The sequence below is a fragment of the Mesocricetus auratus genome, unplaced genomic scaffold (genome assembly GCF_017639785.1).
Source record: "Mesocricetus auratus isolate SY011 unplaced genomic scaffold, BCM_Maur_2.0 Super-Scaffold_100020, whole genome shotgun sequence".
Taxonomy (NCBI): domain Eukaryota; kingdom Metazoa; phylum Chordata; class Mammalia; order Rodentia; family Cricetidae; genus Mesocricetus; species Mesocricetus auratus.
Window position 1 is genome coordinate 9,351,221 of NW_024429201.1, and position 22,606 is coordinate 9,373,826.

At 39.4% G+C, this 22,606-nt stretch overlaps 1 protein-coding gene across 2 annotated transcripts in view; it reads left to right on the plus strand.

Moving 5' to 3' along the window:
* The window catches only part of Rab3c (RAB3C, member RAS oncogene family), a 204,496-nt gene that overhangs the window by 156,293 nt on the left and 25,597 nt on the right, over nucleotides 1–22,606 (plus strand). The gene's annotated exons all lie outside the window — the stretch shown is intronic.

Genomic DNA, 22,606 nt, shown 5'->3' on the forward strand with positions numbered 1-22,606 from the left:
TTTTAATTTACTTAACACAAAAAATAAATGAACCAGAGACTGACATTCTGATATTCAAGTTGAATATCAGAAAAGCAAAGCAGCTGGCCACTAACTTCTTACCTCTACCTCAGACTGAAAGGGATGATCCTGCGTCTACAAGCTCTCACCAAGCCTCAGACTGTAACCTTTCCTCAGTGCGGTTGCAGAAAGAATGCCTCATACTGAATACTGAAGGTCCTGCTTCTATCTTTTACACTTCTCTACTACTGGGATTAAAGGAGGGTGATCTATTACTCTTTTAGACTGATTCAATCTCTTGTATCATTGGGTGGCCTTGAACTCAGAGAGATGAATCTACCTCTTAATCCTGAGTCCTGGGATTAAAGGTGTGTACCATTACTTCCTAGGTTCTGGCTGCTAGGATTAAAGGTGTGTGACACCACTGCCTCCTCTCTATAGCATGAGGAAGCATGGGGATGATTTTACTTTTCTGACTCCTCAGGCAAGCTTTAATAAATCATAAATAATATCACTACAAATTTATGTGTTTCAGACCTAAAATGATAGACTTTTACCAGATTGCACTTCCTTAGTCAAAAAACAAATATTTAATTGGAGAGGTACTAAGTACTCAGAAAGATACAAGAAGTCTAAGAAATTTTCCCTACCTTTGAATAAATGAATTCAGCTCCATCCTTCAAAGAATGTTCCTAGAACATGCTTTCATAGCAATAAAATAATATTCTTTAGAATTTAAAGCCATTTTGTAACAGAGATATAAAATATGGTAAGAATTGAATTTTATCCCCATCCTAATCAGTGTAAAATGAAGATGCACCAGTTGCCCCACAGTAGAGGGCTATTTGGGCATAAACAACACAAAGCATGTAAAATTTACAGAATTTGCTCCTTGCATGATAACTTCTCAATAAATGCTAGCTACTGAATTCATTCTAGGAAGAAAGAACCAGGAAAAAAACTATGGCTCTTGTGTTTCACTACTTAGTGCCCAGCTGGTGGCACAGTTTAGAAGGTTCTGGATCCTTCAGAAAGCGGTACCTTGCTGAAAGGGGTGCATGATTGAAAGCAGGTCTCACATCCTGTTCATTCTGTCTCTGAACTGCCAATGATTTCTGCTGGGACAGGCCTTTGACTCCATGCCTTTTCTGCCTCCCGGTGGACTGTATTCGCCCTGGAGGTTTGAGCCAAAATAAAACTGTTCTCCCTAAAGATGCCTTCATCAGAGTATTTTATCACAACAACAAAAGTAACTGAAGAAAACAATTCATTTTGGAGTGTGAGGAGGATAGGAAGTCTGAAAGAATATCTGATTATCTTAGATGTGTTACATGGGGACTAAAACACACACACACACACACACACACACACACACACACAAACACACACACCCAAGCTCCACATTATGGAAATTCAGGAGTGTAAACCTATTCCATTTAGCTGTAAACCTGAGCACTTCCATAAATACGGATAGCAAGCCATCCTGCCATAGTTGTAGCTAGTTAATGTGACAATATCATTATCACAAAAGCATCTGCTTTGAAAGTTTGTTCATGATATTTTTCAAAGATTCACTTTATTCATATGTATATGTCTGTATTAGCACATGTTAGAGACTAGCTAGCGTGGTGGGAATTTGTGAGCTCCATGATATTGATAATAGGGGCTAGGAACTGAGCTCAGGTCTCCGGAAAAGCAGTAAGCACTCTTTCATGCTGAGCCATCTGGCAAGATCTTCTACATGACATTATAAGCATAGGACATTTTCCCATGGCATACAAGACCACAGAGCAATGCTCAGGTGTTACTTCCTGCTCTGTGATCCTTCAAGGAACTCGAAGTAGCTATTTTGATTTCATATGAGCAAGTCAAACTCCTCACTCCATGTTGTCACACCACAGTTAGTCCCCTGGACACCTGATCACTTAGGAAAAGAAATCCCGGCCAGGCATGTTGGCATGCGTCTGTGGGCCCAGCTTCTCAGAAGCTGTAGGATCACTTGAGCCCAAGAGTTTCTACTATGGACAAAATAGAGAGACATACTCTCAGTAAAAATAAAAGGAAGGAAATGAGGAAGGATAAATGAAGAGGAAGGAAGGAAGGAAGGAAGGGAGAAAGTGGGGTGCATTCTCGAATCTATTAGAACTGAGTTTCTCAACTGTGGCACTGCTGGCATTTTATATCAAATAATCCCATCAGTATTTTTGGCCTGTGTCCATTGCATGCCCACAGCCCTTCATTACCTTCTGCCATCCAGACAATACCAAATGTTACTTGATGGCAGAAATAACCGTGGGTGAAGAACTGCTGTGCTGAAACTGTTAAGTGTGAACTGTTGCTTGTGCTTTTCAAAGAGGAGATGAAGTACACCAGGGGTGCCATCACAACAGAGTCACAGATCAGGACCAAACCACCCCACTGCCAGTTGTAATGACAGGTGTGGAAGACATGAACAGGAAACACTGGAGAAGCATCCTGACTTAGGAAGATATGAGCTGTGGTATTGACTCACCAACAAAACTGGCCTAGGACTATCACTATCATTATCCCTAGTCCTTTACATAATGAGGAAATGAAGGCAATGGATGCCTGACTGTTACCATAGCCATTTAGTTTTTATGTATGATTACTGTGATTTGTACCTAAAATTATCATGGATAACAGGCATGTGAATCTATTAGGTATTGCTGCTCTGTGTGTGGTTTGTTTTGTTATGCTTTTTAAAATTATTTTATTTTTCTCTATCTGTCTGTGTATTTTTGTGCCACTACTGTATTATATAGTCATGACTTGAAATCAAGTATGGTGATACCTCCTATGGCTCTGCTAATAATCAGTTATATCTCTTCTTGCCAAACTATTGGCTACTAAAAGATGATGGGAGAGGATAAGTCATTGTCTTCATTTGTGTGAGCCCACTAAGCTCTAATGGATAAACCCAAACCCATGATCACACATATAGCCTTGATTAAACTCCATGTCTCTTCTGCTCCTTCTCAGGTACATGGCTTTTTACTCTGTAGTTATAATTGCTGTGTGTGTGTGTGTGTGTGTGTGTGTGTGTGTGTGTGTGCGGGCGCGCGCACGTGCGCGCGCGCGTGTGTGTACATACAACCTGCTAAGATCATTTAGTGTTGTTCATATGTGTTTAGGGCTGACCTCTTGAGACTGGCTAATTTATCAGAGGAACTGTCCCCAGAGAAGACTGATTCCCTATCTCTCGTCAACTCTTAATTGCCTATAGCTCTTCTTTTAAAATGAAGTCTTGTGAGAATTTCTCCGTCTACATTGGTGTCAGTTGGTATCATTTTGTAGGTCTTGTTTAGGCAAACATATTCTTGACATTTCCCTGTCATATATAGAAGACACTATACTGACACAGGCATCCCTTCCTGGTTCTTTGGCTCTTACAATCTTTCTACTGCTTTGCTTTTATGATATCCCCTGAGTTTAAGCATAAGAATTTCTTTTTTTAAGATTTATTTATTTGTTATGTATATAGTGTTCTGCCAGCGTGTCTGCCTGCACACCAGAAGAGGGCACCAGATCTCATCATAGATGGTTGTGAGCCACCATGTGGTTGCTGAGATTGAACTCAGGATTTCTGGAAGAGCAGCCAGTGCTTATAGCCTCTGAGCCATCTCCACAGCCCAAGCATATGGATTTCTGTTGCAGGTGTATCTTAATTAGAACCCTACAATCAGTTCATTGCATTTTGACCAGTTGTGACTTTCTGTAATGGTCTCCATCTATTGAAAAAAGAGAGGAGAGAAAGAAAGAAAGAAAGAAAGAAAGAAAGAAAGAAAGAAAGAAAGAAAGAAAGAAAGAAAGAAAGAAGAAAGAAAGAAAGAAAGAAAGAAAGAAAGAAAGAAAGAAAGAAAGAAAAAAGAAAGAAAGAAAGAAAGAAAGAAAGGGGAAAGGAAAGAAAAGAAACAGAGCTTCTTTGGTGTGTGATAAGCTATACTATCTGTTGGTATAAGAATAAGTATTTAGAATTAGGTTAGAAATTATACTGGTTTAGTGAAGTGGCAGTATTAGATTCTCTTCTTGGGTTCAAGGCCTCATCAGACCTAGGTAGTAGGCTAGGTTTACAGTATCAAGCATGAATTTCCCCCTATTAAGAGGATCTTAAGTCTGTTTAGACAGCTGTTGGTTCTCTTGGGATGTAAGTGCCAGTATTGCCCCTTTAAAGATACCTTGCTGTGATGGTTATTGTTGTGGTTCTTAACCATCACAGTTGGGTAGGACTAGTGCTTTCTTCTCACTCAGCAGCTTACATAGCTCTTTCCAGTACTGGAGGTTCCTTAGCCTCCTTAAACAACACCACCAGCTGGAGATGAGCACTTAAAACAGCAGCCTAAGCAGATCACTTCAAGTGCAAACCAAAGCAGATACCAACTCTTCAGTGGTGGTAATCACAACATAGCCTGGTCTAAGCCTAATTATCACATAAGGGCCTTGCCTCCACACAGAATAGCACTGAGAATCACGACTTCAGCGTAAGACTAAGAAAGGACAACAATGTGAGGTGCACTCTCACCCTGAACTCTTGGGGAAGGGTCTAGGCCCTGCCCTATATGAAATGACAGACTATGGACACCCCCATGGAGGGCCTCACCCTCCCTGGGGAAATGAGGAGATAATGTGGGGGTTGGGGGGGAGGGCACGGGAGGAGGGGAGGGAAAGGTAGAGGGACCTGGAACTGACTTGTGAAGCAACCTTGTTTCTTATCTAAATTTAAACTGATAAATAAATAAATAAATAAATAAATAAATAAATAAATAAATAAAAGAAAGGACAGGATATTCAGTCCACAGCATAGTGGGTATTTTTCAGTAAAATCAAAGGAAAAAACTAGGACAGAAAAAAATCACCTGCACTAAGAAATAAACAAAACTGAAAATAGAGAAACAGACTCTTTTAATTAATTTATTCAAAACTCTAAAACTCTGGCATTTGCGAAGATAATTGAAATTGTCCTAGCTGGCTTTGGGCGAAAGAAGTAAACTGGGAAATAGCAAATGATGATGACGCAGTTTCTTGAGCACTTAACACAATACACAGAGGAAAGCTGCAAGATGAATAAATGTTCTTGCCCAACTCCCCAGGAGCAAGCCAAGTGCTCAGAGGTGAAATTAAAGATGAGCAAATCAGAGATTTGTCTCAGGAAATAAACTAACAATTTTCAATCAAATCACTGAGGTATCTCTCTTCGCCATTATTTCAGGTTGTTATGGTAAGTAGACCCTTAGGGCATATCTCATGCTGACAGGAGCTCTATTAAGATGCCTAAGGCTCCTTGGAAATTTCCAATTTCTTGGACTTGTAACATGATTAAGTAATGTATAATGTAATAAAGAATATAATTACTTTTTGAGTTTTTTTTAATTTTTTGAGACATGGTCTCCTGTAGTCCAGGCTAGCCCTGAACTTCAGATGCAGCTGCTTCCAGTTCTCAAGTGCCAGTGAAGGAGACAAATAATCTGAAAGAATGGTTCTGGTGCTTCTTTCAATTCAGACTGAAACCTGTCCATTCTGGGACATTCTGTGTTCGTTCACTAAATTTGTCTCTGCTGTGTGGCAGTTGCTTATTCTTATCTGTTCAATCTGATGTGCTTTTATTTTGATCAATATCATATTTAAATATACTTAGCTATAACTACTGTGGCTTCCCCTACTGTTTGTAACATAATTACCTCCCTTCTCAATGACAAAACTCACAAGAATTCCATTCGCAGAGGAAACACATGTGCTAATTTGATGGCTGTGTCTTTTCCCCTTTCCTCTCTTTCTAGCTATAATATGAAAAGATAAGTTACTAGCTCTCTAGCTGAAGAAAGTCTAGTGTGAGGAACAGTATAGAAAATAAAACAAGCAATATCCAATCATGAGGTATACCCAGGGAAGCCAGTGTCCAGTGGAGCTGTGACACAGAGCATATAAAAGAATGGAAGGGAGTATTAGATACTGAGAACAAAGCATTTGTTTGAGTTGAAATATTTACTCCTGAACAAAAATTGTTTCAACTCAGATATCAGGACAAGATCACTGCTGGTGAACTGTGGCTATTCCTTTAAAAACCCTTTTCCCTCCCAGCTATCATTGAAGAGTTTGTTTCTGAAGTCTCATTGGAGGCTGATGCCTGGTTTCTAGTTTGAGGTAGAAATGACTAATTATTAGACTGATTTGTTGATGCATTTAGTAACTTATCTCTGCCTGTGTGTGCTGCCTATTGCTAAGCATGACTTCACTTGCTACCTGGAAAGAATGACCTGGAGAAACAGCAGAAACAAGTCATTGCCTTTAACAAACCAAGCAATCTCGCTTGCTTGCTCCACCTTGTGGTTTTAGAACATAAAGTGAGAATACAAACTGGACCGGATACTGAGGCCCTTCAAAAGTGGTCCAGACTTCAGTGATGTCTCCTCTCTTCCTCTCTCGCTGATATCAGAGACCTTATTTCATAAAGATTCCCACAGCGTGTCTGAAAGTTGTTTTCCTTAGTCAAAATAATAATAATAATAATAATAATTATTATTATTATTATTAAAAAACCACCAAACATGTGTGATAGAAACACAAAATCTAAAAGTGAGAAAAACATGTGGTGCTGAAATTTTATACATTTTAAAGCAAGTTGTTGCCAGGAGATAACGATGTAAGTGTTCCAGATTATCTAAGAACTACTTTGAGCTTGAGGACTTATATAGGCCTGTGTTATGCAAACTGCATGTTGAAGGTGTATGGGATCAGTGTCTTTGGAAGGTGAGTAAGTTTGGATGAAGCTGTATAGATGGGTCCCTGTCATTATATGTGGGGTTGGTGTCATGTGAAAGATCACTCTTCTTTTCTGGATCTGTAGACACTCTGGCCTTAGACTTCTCGGACTCCAAATGGATCAAAACATGCTATTATTGTCTGAGTTAACCATGTCGAAGGTGTCTTGTTACAATCTGAGCTGTGTAGTAGCTTCACTAATACATAGGTTAAGTTGGTCTTTCTGGAGTTGATCAATTTTGACCGGGGAACTCATTGACATTGTTATTTATTCTTGTTCTTCAATTTCAATTTGTTTGTGGTGTATGGAAGCTCCACCACAGCCGGGGAAATAAAGTGGCTTAGACATTTTTGGAGGCCACAGGTGGGGTAGCCAAAAGGCTGGAGTGATGGAAATGCAACAGTCTCTTCAAGGGAAACCACTGAAACCTGGACAGGGAGAAAAATCAGCCTCCCCCTGTCTTTTCCCCTACAGACTCTAGCTAGTGTCTCCTAGTTAAACCTACCAGCAATATGTCCTGGGAAGCAGGGAGTGTCGGGCCAAGCTCTACTATATGTACCTCAGGAAGGTCCATGCACAGACCCAAAAGCAAATACACAAACTACTGATGCATCCATAAAACACAGCATAGGAAACCAAAGTGCTTCTGTTGATAGAGAAGTCTTTGTACAATCTCTACATGTGGCTTTTACCCCCTAGAGATGACTTTATTTTTGTTTTGTTTGCTTTGTTTTGATTTGAAATATAGTAATTATTCACTACCATGATCCACTAGTGTTAATGTTGGACAACTTCTGAAGCAATGAGAGAAACGCATATACATGCATCAAGAATGGATATTAGGTGAAGATCGCTCAGCCATCAATGCTAAGTACCCGAGTTCAATTCCTGCCACAAATGCTAACTACCCAAGTTCAATTCCTAGTACTCATACAGTAGGAGAAAATGACTTTGCAAGTTATTTTCTTACCTCTACGTGCACATCTTCCTTACCACACACATGCATCAAGTAAACAAATAAAAATATAGGGGCTGGAGATATGGCTCAGCAGTTAAGAGCACTGGCTGTTCTTCCAGAGGTCCTGAGTTCAATTCCTAGCAACCATTTGGTGTCTCTCAACCATCCGTAATGAGGTTTGGTTCCCTCCTCTGGCCTGCAGGCAGAACACTGTATACATAATAAATAAATAAATATTTAAATATAAACATGTTGAAAACTAAAAAGAATGGATGTTAGTAGGCAGAGTGCATCTTTTCCTTCTTCATAGATTGCTCATGTGCATTAATTGTAGCTTGCTTATTCACTTATTTTAATGATGGAATCTGGGAAATTTTCTTACCAAAATGGTGTGACCATGACCTTGTTTGCCTCTAAAAAACACAGTGTAACATGGACACAATTCTGATCACAAGACACAGTAAGGTCAAGACTTCAGCTGAGGGCCTAAGCTAAGTGTGGGTTCAATGAAGCACCACTCCACTGTGTAGTAAAATATGTTAGAAAAAGTGCTGGTTTTTGGTATGCAGGGCCTGCTGAAGGGGCCATTACAGGCTGCATCATTTGATGGAAAATCTGAAGGGCTGAATAGCAGTTACTCCCTATAGTCAAGGGCAAATGGCATTTATTGGCCTTGGCTTTTTCACAATTTCTTCCTTCCTGAGGCCAGAGTTTTTTACGGTGACAAAAAACTCTTTGCTCTAGCTTATTTGAAAACCACTGCCATTTTAAAGGTTACTCTGTGTGTGGGGGGGGTGGAATATAACAATCTGTAAGACTGGGATTCAGAAACATTTACTAAGAAGAATTTTAAAAGCAAATGTCCTACTGAAAAGGCAAGGTTGGTTCTGGCTTTTCCCAAACTCTTTCGCCAAAATCCAAGAGCCAGAGAAAGGTCAGCAGCACATCACCACCTCCCTAAATCTCATTGGTTGGCCCTGAGTTCATCTTTCCTTGCTTCCCTGCATATTTTCCTGTCTTCCTCACTCTTCTCCCCTTTCTCAGAACTCAAAGCTAGTGGGTAGCCTGATACCTACACTCCACCCTTTTCTTCTCACCTACCCCATGACAGTTGGGGTTAAAATTACGAAAGTAATGGTGACTTCAAGAACAAATATTCAGAACCAGGAAGACACACACACACACACACACACACACACACAAGAGAGAGGGGGGGGGTCCCTGCTATCACAGCCTGGCACAGTGCCCCTAGCCAGTTCAGCCCGATGGTTCCCTTCATCTCTTCACTGCAGAGACCTCAGCTCCGTTTGAGCACCCATTATCCTCCAGATCCTGGAAAAACCAGGATTCAAATAGAAAGGATGCCCTATTCACCTGCACCACTTCACCAACTTTCCAAGCTTAATGTTCCTAGGGAACATAGCAGTGTGACTACAGGACCATATTGCTGCTTAGACCTATACTCTGTTACAGTGCCTGTCAAAGTGCAGCCTGATAGTCAACATCTTCAGCCAACACTCTGGCTTCCCCCCAGGTCTTCTGAGTCAGAATATCCAGGTAATTCTAATGCTTGATAAATTTTGAAAAGCATCACTGTATGCTTCAGACACTCAGGGCTTATGCAGAGTAGTTTCTTCATAAGCAATTGCCGGTTTTAGAATATCTGAAATAACCAAGTAAGGAACCAGATGGCAAGCTCTCTGAAAACAGACCAGCCTTCACAGCTGTGTCCCTAGCTTCCAGACCAATGTCTGGCAAAATATTTTTTAGTTGAAATAGAGACCATATTTTAGTTGGTTTTTTTTCTCCTACTTTAAACTTTATGGTTAGAGATTACAAAATACCAACACAAGTCACAAGTCACAGTGAAAATTGCTAGAGAAGTAGTCTGTAATATTATGCCAGTGTCATGTGGCCGATTAATATCTACTTGCCAGTAATACTAGTTTCTACCATTTATATAACTCTCTGTGGCTTCAAAACCCTTGGAAATCTAGTGGAAAAAAAGGGTTTCTCTCTCCTTTTCTAGAGGAGAAAGCAGAAAGCCTGAGAAAATGGTCCTGATTTTCCTAATCATTTACAAAACCCTAGAATCCAGGAAGAAAATTGGGTCTCTGGGAGTATGACAGGGGAGAAGATCTTTAGGCTTTATACTTTTACTTTCTCCTTGTTTCCTGAACTCTGTGTGGTGACTAGTTTCCCTTCATCGTGTGATCCTGCCCACTCCCAAAACTACAGAACCAAGTGATGATGCACCAAACCCCCTGAAACCATGAACAAAATGAGCCTTGTTCATTTTCTTTAAAGAAAGTATTGCTTGCCATCTTATTTCTCCTTTTGATAATTCTCTGTTCAGATCTCAAGCCAAATTTGTAAATAGGCCGTTTTGTTGTTGTTATTGCTTGTTTTAGCTCTGTTTCTTGGGGGCTTCTCGGGGTGATTTTTATTTTATTTTTTAGTATTTTTAATTGAAATAAAATTCCATCACTTCCCTTACTACATTCTTTCCCTCGAGCCCTTCCCAGTTACCCTTCATAAACCCCTCCCATGTCCCAAGCTCTCAAGTTGATAGCCTCATTTTCTTTGATTATATTTGTTGGGCATGCATATGCACAATAAGCACTTGCATGGGGACACACACACACACACATACAAACACACACACACACATACACACACACACACACACACACACACATATATATATATATATATATATATATATATAACCACAAATGCACGTAAGTTAAACATGCTGAATCCATTTTTGTTGTTTGTTTGCATATGGTTTCAAGGTTGAGCACTCTGCATTAGGCAACCAATAAGGGGGCTCATCCCTGGGAGGATAATACTCCTGCAGTCAATAGTTTTCTGTAGTTCTCTTTCTATGAGTGGTACTCTGCAAAATTTTCTGCCTTCCACGTTTATATGTTAATTGATATTGCCATTGTTCTTCTGGCTTTGTTTATGCAACCATTCTGAAGAAAGAATATTTCACAGCACACTTCCTGGTATTCTCCTCTTACAATCTTTTCACCTCCTTCTCCAAAGTGTTCCCTGTGACAGACAGGAGAGCTGTGATATAGGTGTATCTCTTGGGGCTAGGATACCCATGATCCATTGATCTCAGCATTGTGTCTCAGTTGTGGTTTTTCTGTAATGGTCTCCATTTGCTGTAAAGAGAAACTTCTTTTATGAATGGGTGGTAGCTACACTTATCTGTAGGTATAAGGATAAAATTTAGAATGTAGTAAGAAATTATGTAAATTCTTTTCTGAGGTCTATAACCTCACTGTCCCCAGGAGCTTGCTAGGATTCCAGCACCAATCATGATTTCAATCCTGTTGAGTGGGTATTAAGTCCAATTAGACAACATAGACGCCCTTCAACAGATTGGTAGGTAATGAAAATGGGGTACATATACACAATGTAATACTATCCAGTTGTGAAGAAACATGAAATGTGTAGGTCAATGGATGGACCTGGAAAAGATTATATTGAGTGAGGTAACCCAGATCCAGAAAGATAAAGGCTGCTCGTTCTCTCTCACCTTTGATTCCTAGCTCCAAATCCTCAGATGTGAGTATACAACATGGAGTGACCACAGAAAACAGGAGAATATAAAAGGTCCACATGCTCAGGTGGTGGAGTGGCCTTGAGAGGGGAATACAAGGGCATACATGATGTGAAGTGGAAAATGGTATAACAGGGAGGAGGCTCCAACTATGGAAGAGAGATGGAAGTCAATACAGAGGAGAAGGAAGGACAAATAACACCAAGGTTATTTGATAATGCTTCAAGAAATCATGTCATCTTATATCTACCTAAAATTATAATAGCAGGGGTTATTATAATAAAGGAAGTTAAGTCTGTGTGGGCTGACAATGCTCCCCACAAAAAATCATAGACTAACAAAAATTCTAGTACCAGACAGAAGAAGCCTCCTTTCTAAGGGTTGATCAAAGGTAATCCAAGTGACCACCAAAATGATACAGATTATCTACAAAGCTCTTGGTTTCCTCTCAGAGCTTGAGAGTGGCCCTTTATTGCTGAAGACACCACACACTTAGGACAAAGGACTAAGATTATTCCAGGTGGATCTGACCTGAAAGTCTCTTCCATGCAGTCTGGCTTTCATGATTTCAGAAAATACTACACAAGCTACCAAGAGAGGAAATCAATTAAACAGGTCTACCCAGCTGCAATACCTACGAACCACTACAATTACCAGCATGCCATAACATGCATGGAGTAGCATTCACATGTCAGTGACAACTAACAGCTGTCTAATTGGACTTAAGGTCTTTTCTCCTTCTAAGTTACTTGTCATACTGTGTTGTTGTGTTGCTAATTTGTCGTAGCAGCAGAACACAGTGACTAACATCATCTCAATGCATTCTCCTTTTCCTAAAGGTCCTGTAGCAAAACCCTACAAACTGATTAGTTGCGCACTCCTCCTCCATGGAAGACCTCCCTCCCTTACAAGGAGAGGAAGTTCTGTCTTCCTTGTCTTCATCTTAATATCTTGTGTTCCTCAGTCAGACTGAATGTATATTTAGTATAGCCACAAACTGTGCAGAAGGGGACAAGAAGGTTCTGGTACCTGGGTCTCCGTGAGACAGGTTCGAGGCCCTCATCTCAGCTTCTCCTTCAACAAGTCCTGACCTTTTGACTGAGAATCAAGTTCATCTTGCCAAAGGTCTTTAATCCTTCCCAGGACACCATAACCTTGAGAGTCTGTGACTTAGCTATCTCTAACATGCATTCTCCTTTTCCCTTATTCGTTGTGAAGGAACAGCCAGACTCTATTATCTTCCTTCATCTTCCTTGGTCATACTGCCTAAGAACAGGCTTCCATTCCCATCATTGTTGTCCGAAAGGGTAACCTTTGCTACTCTGAGTTATTTCTATTTTTCTCATATGACAGAAATGTTTAAGTTTCTTACTATAAATACTATTTTAAGAATAGAATTTGACATTTTCTGAAATCAAAATGGGGTCAGAGGGCCCGGGTGTATTTCAGTTGATTGAGTGTCTGCCTACGGTGTAGAAAGCCCAAGTTTGATTCCTAGCACAGCATAAAAGCAATATCAAGCAGAAACAGAATGATCAGAAAGCCAAGGTCATGCTTTGCTACACAGTGAATTCAAGACAGTCTTGGAGACATGAGACTCTGCTTCCAAAATGGGAAAACAAAAACACACAAATGAAACTTCAGGAAATCACACGTGACAGGAAAGGCATTCTGAAAAAGATAAGGAAGGTATATGGAAAAGGGCCATAGGTGATGGGGGATGTCCTTCTGTATGCTGTGAACATATGTTTAAAGAAGTAGAATCAGATGTACTATAAGTTAGCTCTAGGGCCTTGTGGATTCTACTTCTTCAGGTCCTAAACTGAATCCCAGTATCAACTCTTAGCAGAAAGACTTCTGAAGAGAAACAAGTCCAACACACTCATTCAGACACATCCAATTCCATTCATTTCCTCACTCAACTGAAGGACACGCTTGTACATGCAGAGATTTGGGGATTTTGAAATTTCTCCAGGAAACATTCTGATGCTATTTTTGTTATGAAAAAATAATAACATACTTAGCATATGGATTTCTTCCTTCCCTGGTGGAAGCAGTCAGCATGTTTTTGAAGAGAATTCATGGGAGACGTGTGTTATGAAGCACATCATTCCCGGAGCAGCTATATCATTTCTGTCAAGTCACTTTGCATCTGTAGTCTTAGCTTTGTCTCTAAACTGAAGGAGGTAGATCAGGGTATCCCCATACAATGACTCTGTAGTGTAAAGGTATTTACTTGCTGAGCTGGCCCTGACTATTAGTGTTGGACCAGAAAGGAAATGTGTCTCTTCCCAGACTAGAATGAAAAGCTATTTGCACAAAAAGCCTGCAGGTCTGCAAAGGCACACAGGCTGCAGCGGGACCAGCCCTTGCCTTCCAGTGTCATGAACCCCACAGAGTTGAGTAGACTATGAAAGAACTCTGTCCCATCATGCATTCTAACATGTATACAGTAGGCACTTGTCATCACAGGAGATGACAATTCCTTTTTGTTTCTTCTTGCTTTGTGCTTGTATTTGAAATATGAAACTTCTTAGGCATATTTTTGCCATATTCCATCTGTCAATTACTTGTTCCTTCCATCACCAACTTGGAGTTACCCTCTGAGCACCTCTCATGGTCTAGAAAGTTGGCTGAACGCAGAGACATTGCGGTGAATAAGCAGTGGATGGGCTCCCTAACAGTAACTGTGAACTACAGTCATGTATATAAGTGACAGCCATGATGAGTGATACCCAGGGCTTATGCGGACCCAAAGAAATATTGAGACTAGATGAAAGACCAAAGAAAACAATTTAAGGGGGAGGATTCATCTCTGCTCACAGTTTCAGTGGCACATTTCAATGGCATAGGTCCATGAGCACCATGCTGAAAAGCATGCAGGAGGGTGCAATGGTTCACGTCATGATGGACAGGAGACAGAGGCACAGAAGGCAAAAAAGACATAGAAAGGGAGCAAGGCATATCTTTCCAGGTCATATTTCCAGTGACATCATCTACAATAAGTTCCTCCTCCTAAGTCTCCATCACCTCCTAATAATGCTGTCAAATTAGGAGGGAGTCCACCCATAGATTAATCATTGCTTTTGTCACAGTCTTCATGATTCAACCATTTCCCAAAAGCTCCTCAAAAGGTACCTTAGTTACTTTTCTGTTGCTGAGATAAAATGCCATGACCGGAGCAACTTATAGGTGGGAGGGGTTATTTATGGTTCCAAAGAGATAATAGGCCATCATTATCAAGTTAGGGAAGAGCGACAGCAGAGAGTTCACATCACATACCTCAAGCAGCAAGCAGAAAGGGGCACACTGGGGATGGCTGAGGCTTTTGAAGACTCAAAGCCCACCCTCAATGACACACTTCCCCTGACAAGACCACTCCTCCTAAGCCTCCCCAAATATCCTCACCAACTGGGGTGGAGCATTCAAATGCTCTATGGGGGACATTTAATTCAAATCACCACAGCATGTGACCAACTCTTTAACACTCATGCGAACATTTAATACCTCATGTCCAAACCCTACTGCCACCACTGCCACCTCCAGAACACTTTGAAACTTTGGACCTTACTCCAGAAGAAACATTCTTAATGTCTCTTTGTAGGATTTTCCCAGAATTAAGCTCTGAGTTAGAAGTTTGAATGAAACTAGTCTATTTGGAAAGTATAACAAACACCTGAAAGTGTTGGGAAAATGAGCTGTGAAAGGAATGGGACCAATAAATGACATATTTTCAAGCCAGCCACTGTTATGGATGCCTAGAGGTTTTCCTGTTTACAAATTTGGGAATCAGAGCAGCAGCAAGGTGTAGAGAAAGGGAACTTTATAAAGCAATTCCTACCAGTCTTTGGCTGAGGTCTGCTCCTGAGTGTGTTATTTACTTGTTATTTTTGGACTTCCCCGATGGGCAATATGCCCTTACATTGCTTTATAGAAAGCTGTAAAATAAGGAGAAGCAGATACAGGCAGCTGAAGTCAGCCAGCAAGCAACGACCAAAGCAATGGGTCCTGGGAGAGAAGAACAGAATACCAAGAACGTCTGCTGCAAAATACGCTATATGTAATGCTCTGCTTGTAATCTACAATTTGTCTTGAATGAGCTTTCGGTCTTTTGTTAATTTTAAGCATCACAAACCTGAAACTTCCCAGAGTGGTGGTAGTCCTAAATTGTTGAAAATGCAGCACATGTGGGGAAACTAAAATATAATATTGTGCTCCTACCAGAGTTGGAAGGAAGGGAGATAGCAAGAGGTAAAGTTAGAAAGGCACCCAAAGCCCCAGAATGGTGTTGAGTGAAAGGCGATATATAGGTTAGATGGAATGTTAAGGACTGTGTAAAATGCCTGATATGCATAACTTAAGGGGAAGAAGTGTTCATTTCTCTCCTGGTTTCATAAATCTTTATTCATGTTTCCTCTAATCCATTGCTTTTGGGCCCAACACAGAAAGAGCACAAGCAAAGAACAGTGTTCACCTCATGGTGGTCAGGAACCAAAGAGGGTGAATGACAGTATTATAATTTCAAAGGTACACCTCTCCAGTGAGGTCCCACCTCCTACTTGTCAGCACTCCCCAACAATGAAAGCACATTTCAAATCCATCAAGGAATTCATCTGTTGATGAAGTCAGTGCTCAAAGGATCAGTTGGCAACCATGCCACCAAACCATGAGTCTGGGAGGAGCATTTCCTATTGAAACCATGACACTGTCCTTCTCTCAATTGGGTGAAAAGTGTAAATATCTGCAGAGCTCAGTGGGCTGCTTGTGCTTTCCATCCTGGAACTGGTTGTGGAAGGGTGGGCTGTGCCCAGGATGAACATACTCATTGGGACTGGAGAGATGACGCAGCATCTAAGAGCACTGATAGCTCTCAGAGGACATTGACTTGATTCCCAACACCCACATGGTAGCTCATAATTATATAACTTCAGTTCCAGGGTCTCCAGTGCCCTCTTCCGGCCTCCATAAGCACCAGGACTGTACACCAAGACATGCATGTAAGCAAAGCATCCATACACATAAAATAACGAAATACTTTTTTAAAAGAACACACTGATGGAACTCAACAACGCCTCTATCCTGCTATCCACAGGCACAAAATGGCTACGTACCATTGACCAAAGCAACTCACATGTTCAATTTTGCTGTAATCTAGGCCAGAACTAATCTAGCTACAAGGGAGGAAGAAATGACAAGTGAGAACAGTAATCCATCTATTATTGTGACATCACCAGAGAGCTAAGAGGGGGATGAAGGTTAAGAATGAGATTTTTAGCAATAGCTACTTCAGCTTTTATATATTGTTAGATTTTTATACCTATTTTGGCATGCAAAACCATCTCATTAAATAATAGTTATATCAGTATTAGAAGGCAATAATTCAATACTTTAATTTTTCTTCTGAGATCTTCTCTAAAAATGTGTTACTATACATATAAAAGCCTAGCTCAGTTACCTAAAACCATTTATTCACATTTATTGCATAAATCAACATTATTCCATGATGTCCATGTATCTGTTTCCTTACTAAGACTCTCTCAATGGTAAAGTTTCTTTATGGCATGCTCATCTATGTGAACCACCTGAAAATGCACAGTGGTGTTATATGTGAAATAAGTAATTCAATTGTTACATACAGGAAACTGCAGATAAAGAAAGTGATTTCATGAATGTTCTGTCCTTTTTTCATATAACATTCACTTAGACAGATGGTTTTTTAAATGTCTGGCGAAGTCACTGGAGGTTCTAAACTATTTATTTTATTGCTATATTTTTCAAGTGTATGTGTGTATAAGTATCTCTCTCTCTCTCTCTCTCTCTCTCTCTCTCTCTCTCTCTCTCTCTCTCTCTCTCTCTCTCTCTCTCATACATACACACTATGGTATAAGCTTGGAGACTGGAGGACAACTTGCAAGAGTTAGTCCTCTCCTTCATGTGTGAGTTCCAGTGATCAAACTCAGGATATCAGGTTTCAGCCATATTGTCAGCTTACAGTTCTTGAATTAATTGTTATGAGTTGGAATAAGGTTCAAAATTCTCCAGAAGTTAAAAAATGAATAAATTCATGGTTAAATTGAATGAAAGGAGACTGACAATAGGAATTGTCTTTCCCATGTGGCGAGCACTTACAGGTGAGGGGATTTCCTTACAGGACAGATATTCTCTGTGACACTGTGAAGCTGAGCCTTCTGAACAGGAAAAGACTAAGAGAAGTAAATGCAAATGAAAGCTCCCCAAATAGAGCAAGGGGTGCTGGTCAGATCTGCCTGAGTCCTACTTGGGGAGGGATAGTATAGTTACATTCTCTTTGTTCCTTTATCTTTCCAACTTACAGCTCAAATCGGACCCTAGAAAATAATTGCTTATGGTCACTGAGGTAACTATTGCAGACTATTTTTCAAAACGGCTTGACTTGCAGGAGCCTGTTGTCCTTTATAAGAGGAGGCTGGGTTCATGGGCAATCACTGACATACACAGAACAGGATAGAAAAATAAACACTACGAATTTGGCTCATTTATAGCTCTTCATATGTAAATTATTTTATTCCTGGCAGGGTTTACTTGTGTGTAAAATGTTATAAAAGATTCTTTCCTCTCCATGTACCTTACTGGCTTTCTAGAAGCTTTTTTTTTCATCCTTGGTAAGACCTGAAAGAAAGAAAATATGTCTCTACCAGTGTTATATAAATGCATTGAAGGAAGGTCTGGAGTGCCTTTGTTTCGTTTTGACTAAATGGCAACTAAATAGTGATCCATCCTGTGCCAGTGAGGTCTGAGTTAACTGAACTTGGAAGAGTAACCATGGAGACTAGCATATGGTTTCTGATTCCATTAATCTTTTTGAGATTAGCAGTAAATCCCCAGGGAACTTTTGCAGTGATTCAGAAATAAATCATCTTTTCACATGTATATTATTTGGTGACAGCTATTCTCTTTAAATGTGCATCTACCCAACAAAGGAACTGCACAGTTCTTCTTAATTAGATGATGAGAAATTCATTCCACATATAAGAAATTTTACAAAATGCAGCAAATAACCAAGTCAAAAATGTATATAAATACTACAAAAAAAATGAAGATTTACTCAACAAAAATGTTGAATGGATTGTCCTAGCAGACACGTTACAGGAAAATTATTTACTCCCACTTAAAAATGAATTTATGTTGAGGCTGGGGTGTAGCTCAGTGGTAGAGAGTGTGCTTAGTGTGTGCATGTCCCTCGCTTACAACCTCAGAAATGCCTCCGAGATTAATGAAGAAAATGATTTGACTAGTAACTAAGTAGAATAGCCAACCACATGAAGAGTAAGATACCAACAGACTGTTAATGCCATAGCCACGTGGCAATACTTAGATTAATAGAAATAAGTTAATTTAAATATAAGAGCTAGACAATTATAAGTCTGAGCTATAAGCCAAACAATTATAATTAATATTAAGCCTCTGAGTGATTATTTGGAAGCAGCTCTGGGACCAGGCAGGACACATAAAATCCTCTAGCTACAGAATAAACTGCAATAGCAGTATGTAAGAGAAGCTAAGTTCACTGGCCTTGTTTGTTTGCCTGTTATTTTAATGAAATCTACTTAGAGAGCCTTTATTTAGGGGCACATTTACTGGCCTTGAAAAGCTTCTATGTTATGTTGCAATTTGTGACAGCAGTAATTATCTCTTAGCAGAAGTAAAATGGGAAAATCTTGTTATCACTAGAAAACTAGATAGACATGAGTGAAAATAAGCATCAAGTAAGAAAACGACACATGAATATGCTGGAGATACAGGATAAGTGCTCTAATTTATCCCATCAAGTCTGCTCTTCACACCCTTTATTGCCTCTTTGGAGCATTGGTATTCATGAATAAAAATGTTACTTTAAAAACAAAACAAACTTTTCTTTAATTTGAGAAAATGAAATCCTTCTATTACAACTTATATTATTAAAATTTTAACTTTTTCTAATGGCATATAGGTAATTTGGCTTTTAAAATGTCCTATATTAGAGCAGCATTTTTAAAATGCTGATTGAATTTTGGGGATTATTATTTGACACAAAAATCATGGTGTAATGATATTATTTTGGTAATCCCTTGTCTGTTTCAAACAACAATCAACTTCTGAGATGAACTGTAATCCAGGACAATGTAATTTTAAAAGGACAATTATCATTATTATTATTATTATTGAAAGTTACGTGTGTAATGAAAATTGCTACTTCTATGTAGTGGAGATTTGAGCACAAAACAGTCCATAAATTTACCCATATCCAAACTAAAAAAAAATACTTCCAAGAAAAATTACTTGTGTAGGAACTCAGCTTGCAAGTAGGAACTAAAAATAAATTTTAAGGCTCTTTAATGAAAATCTCTAATTATCATTTAAATTATAGGAAGCAAAATTGATGGGTTTAGAGGGTTTAAGAAGCAGAATCTGTTCTAATCACTCTTTCCCAAAGCTCTCCCCTCTCCCCATCACACTGGTGATAAGGACCCAGAGTAACCAAAGCCTAAGGTAAATATGGCACATTCACAACTCTGGTAGCATGCATAAACTCACCCAATTCTGAGAGCTTATCAAAGTTTTGCTCTCCTTGGCACTACTGCCACAGATTACAGCTTTCATTTTAAGTTTTAAATCTCTAAGTTTTTAAGCTAATTATCCTTTCTAATTATAGAAAATACTCATTTCACATTACGTTTTGGTGTTTGGAGCACACAAAAATTCAAATATTTATTTCAAAACAACCAAACAGAAGGAGGAGAGTTCTGATAACCAGAGAAAAATGTATTCTTGTTTTAGTGTATTTCTCTTCATTGTTACAAAATAAGAAATGTCTGAGTGTATAACCATAGGTGATCTAAAGTAGTAACCCATGATTCTGCTGAAGACACAGAAGCAGGAGAGTGCTCACATGTGTTTCACTACAGAAACGAGCATTCTGTACGCTGGTTAAAAAACAGCAGTGGGTACTGAGTTCAGTATCTTCATGACCTAGTCAAGGCTTCAGTCTCACCTGAGTTTACACAGTTCATATTGTAGCACAGGGGTGCCCAAGACAGAGCAGTGACACTCAATTCACCCAGTTCACTTTGTGGGATAAGTTTGCTGTTATAGCTCTTTAAATAGGCGTTGATTCTCAACAAACTCAATCCACATTGTTGACCATCCTGGCAACAACTCCTTCCCCTCAGACACAACTGTGACACCCTCCTAATCAACCCTTCAGTGTCTGACTTCTAACTATACCATCAGGGTTGGAGCATGACCATTAAGGTGAAGACTGAAACTAGCCTTTCCAAGCATTGGATCACATTTGGTTTACAAGACATAAATACAGTGATAAATGTTTTTTAATGCCTAAGGAAACTTGTCAGATTTTAGGTCCTCTGAATGAAAATGTGAACTTTCTTGACAAAAATATATTAGTGAAGTGATTGAAGTGATGCCATCTTGTCCAGACCTTCCCCTCATTCCTGTGTTATGGTACCTTTAATCCCATAACACCCTGAAGAGCCACATCTGTCTTGACAACACATCTGGGACTCCCCATGGTCTTGACTATGACCCAGGTGTATAACCAAAATGTCTGTTGAATATATAACCAAAACCAATGTCCTACACTTGACATTGATATCATTGTGATTTTTTAATGGTACTTTTCTTTATAAATACTATACCCCTGAGCTTCATTGTCAAGAAATTGTTGTAGCAGGGAACCTGTTCGTGACCACCAACTTAAATAAATGATGCTTATTTGACCCTATATGCGCAGTGGTCCTTTAACTTTCTTGCCTGGACAGAAATATTAGTACCTGCGTTATTACACACATTCAGGTATGTGGGAATTTTTTAAACTTTACTTCATGATGAGTTTATTGATTTTCATGTTTTCTATACATATATGGTGAAGGGGGAAAAAGCATGGAAATTAGAACTTATGTCTTTATTTACCCAGAATATGGATGTCTTGGTCACTGTTCTGTTGCTGTGAAGAGACACAATGACCAGTGAAACACTTATAAAAGAAAGCTTTTAACCAGGGGAGCTTACTCTGGGCCTGGTATGAGCTTTTGAAACCTTAAAGTTCACCCCCAGTGACACACTTCCTCCAACAAGGCCACACCTATCCCAACAAGGCCACACCTATCCCAACAAGACCACACTCTTAGTCCTTCTAATCTTCAAATAGTGCCACTACCTGGTGACTAAGTATTCAAATACATGCATGGGCCTATGGGTGCCATTCAAGAGTTGGTTCTGTGAGAAAATCAATAACACGGACAAACATTTATCCAAACTAACCAAAAGGCAGAGAGAGAACATGCAAATTAACAAAATCAGAAAGGAAAAGAGGGGCATAACAATGAACACTGAGGAAATCCAGAGGAGCTTCAGTTCATACTTTGAAAAGCTGCACTCCACAAAATTTGAAAATTTAAAGGAAATGGACAATTTTCTGGACAGATATCACTTACCAAAATTAAATCAAGAACAGTTAAGCAATTTAAATAGACCTATAACCCTTAATAAAATAGAAGCAGTCATCAAAAGTCTCCCAACCAAAAGGAAGAGCCCAGGGCCAGATGATTTCAGTACAGAATTCTACCAGATATGCAAAGAACACCTAATACCAATACTCCTCCCTCAAATTGTTCCATACAATAGAATCAGACGGGTCATTGACAAACTCTTTTTAAGAGGCTACAATTACCTTGGTACCTAACTCAAACCCACACAAAGACACAAGTAAGAAAAAGAACTACAGACCAATCTCTCTCATGAACATTGATGCAAAAATACTCAATAAAATACTGGCAAATTGGATCCAAGAACACAGAAAAATCATCCAACGTGATCAAGTAGGCTTCATCCCAGGGATGCAGGGATGGTTCAACATACGAAAATCTATCAGTGTAATCTTCTAATATAAACAGACTGAAAAAGAAAAAAGAAGTGATCATCTCACTAGATAATGGAAAAGCCTTTGACAAAATCCAGCACTCCTTCATGATAAAGGTTTTGGAGAGATCAGGGATAACAGGAACATACCTAAACATAATAAAAAGCAATATACAGCAAATCAACAGCCAACATCAAACTGAATAGAGAAAAATTCAACACGATTGCTCTAAAACCAGGAACAAGACAAGGCTGTCCAGTCTCTCCATATCTCTTCAATATCGTACTTGAAGTTCTAGTTAGAGCAATAAGACAACAAGGAGATCAAGGGGATACAAATTAGAAAAGAAGTCAAACTTTCACTATTTGCAGATGATACGATAGTTTACATAAGTGACCC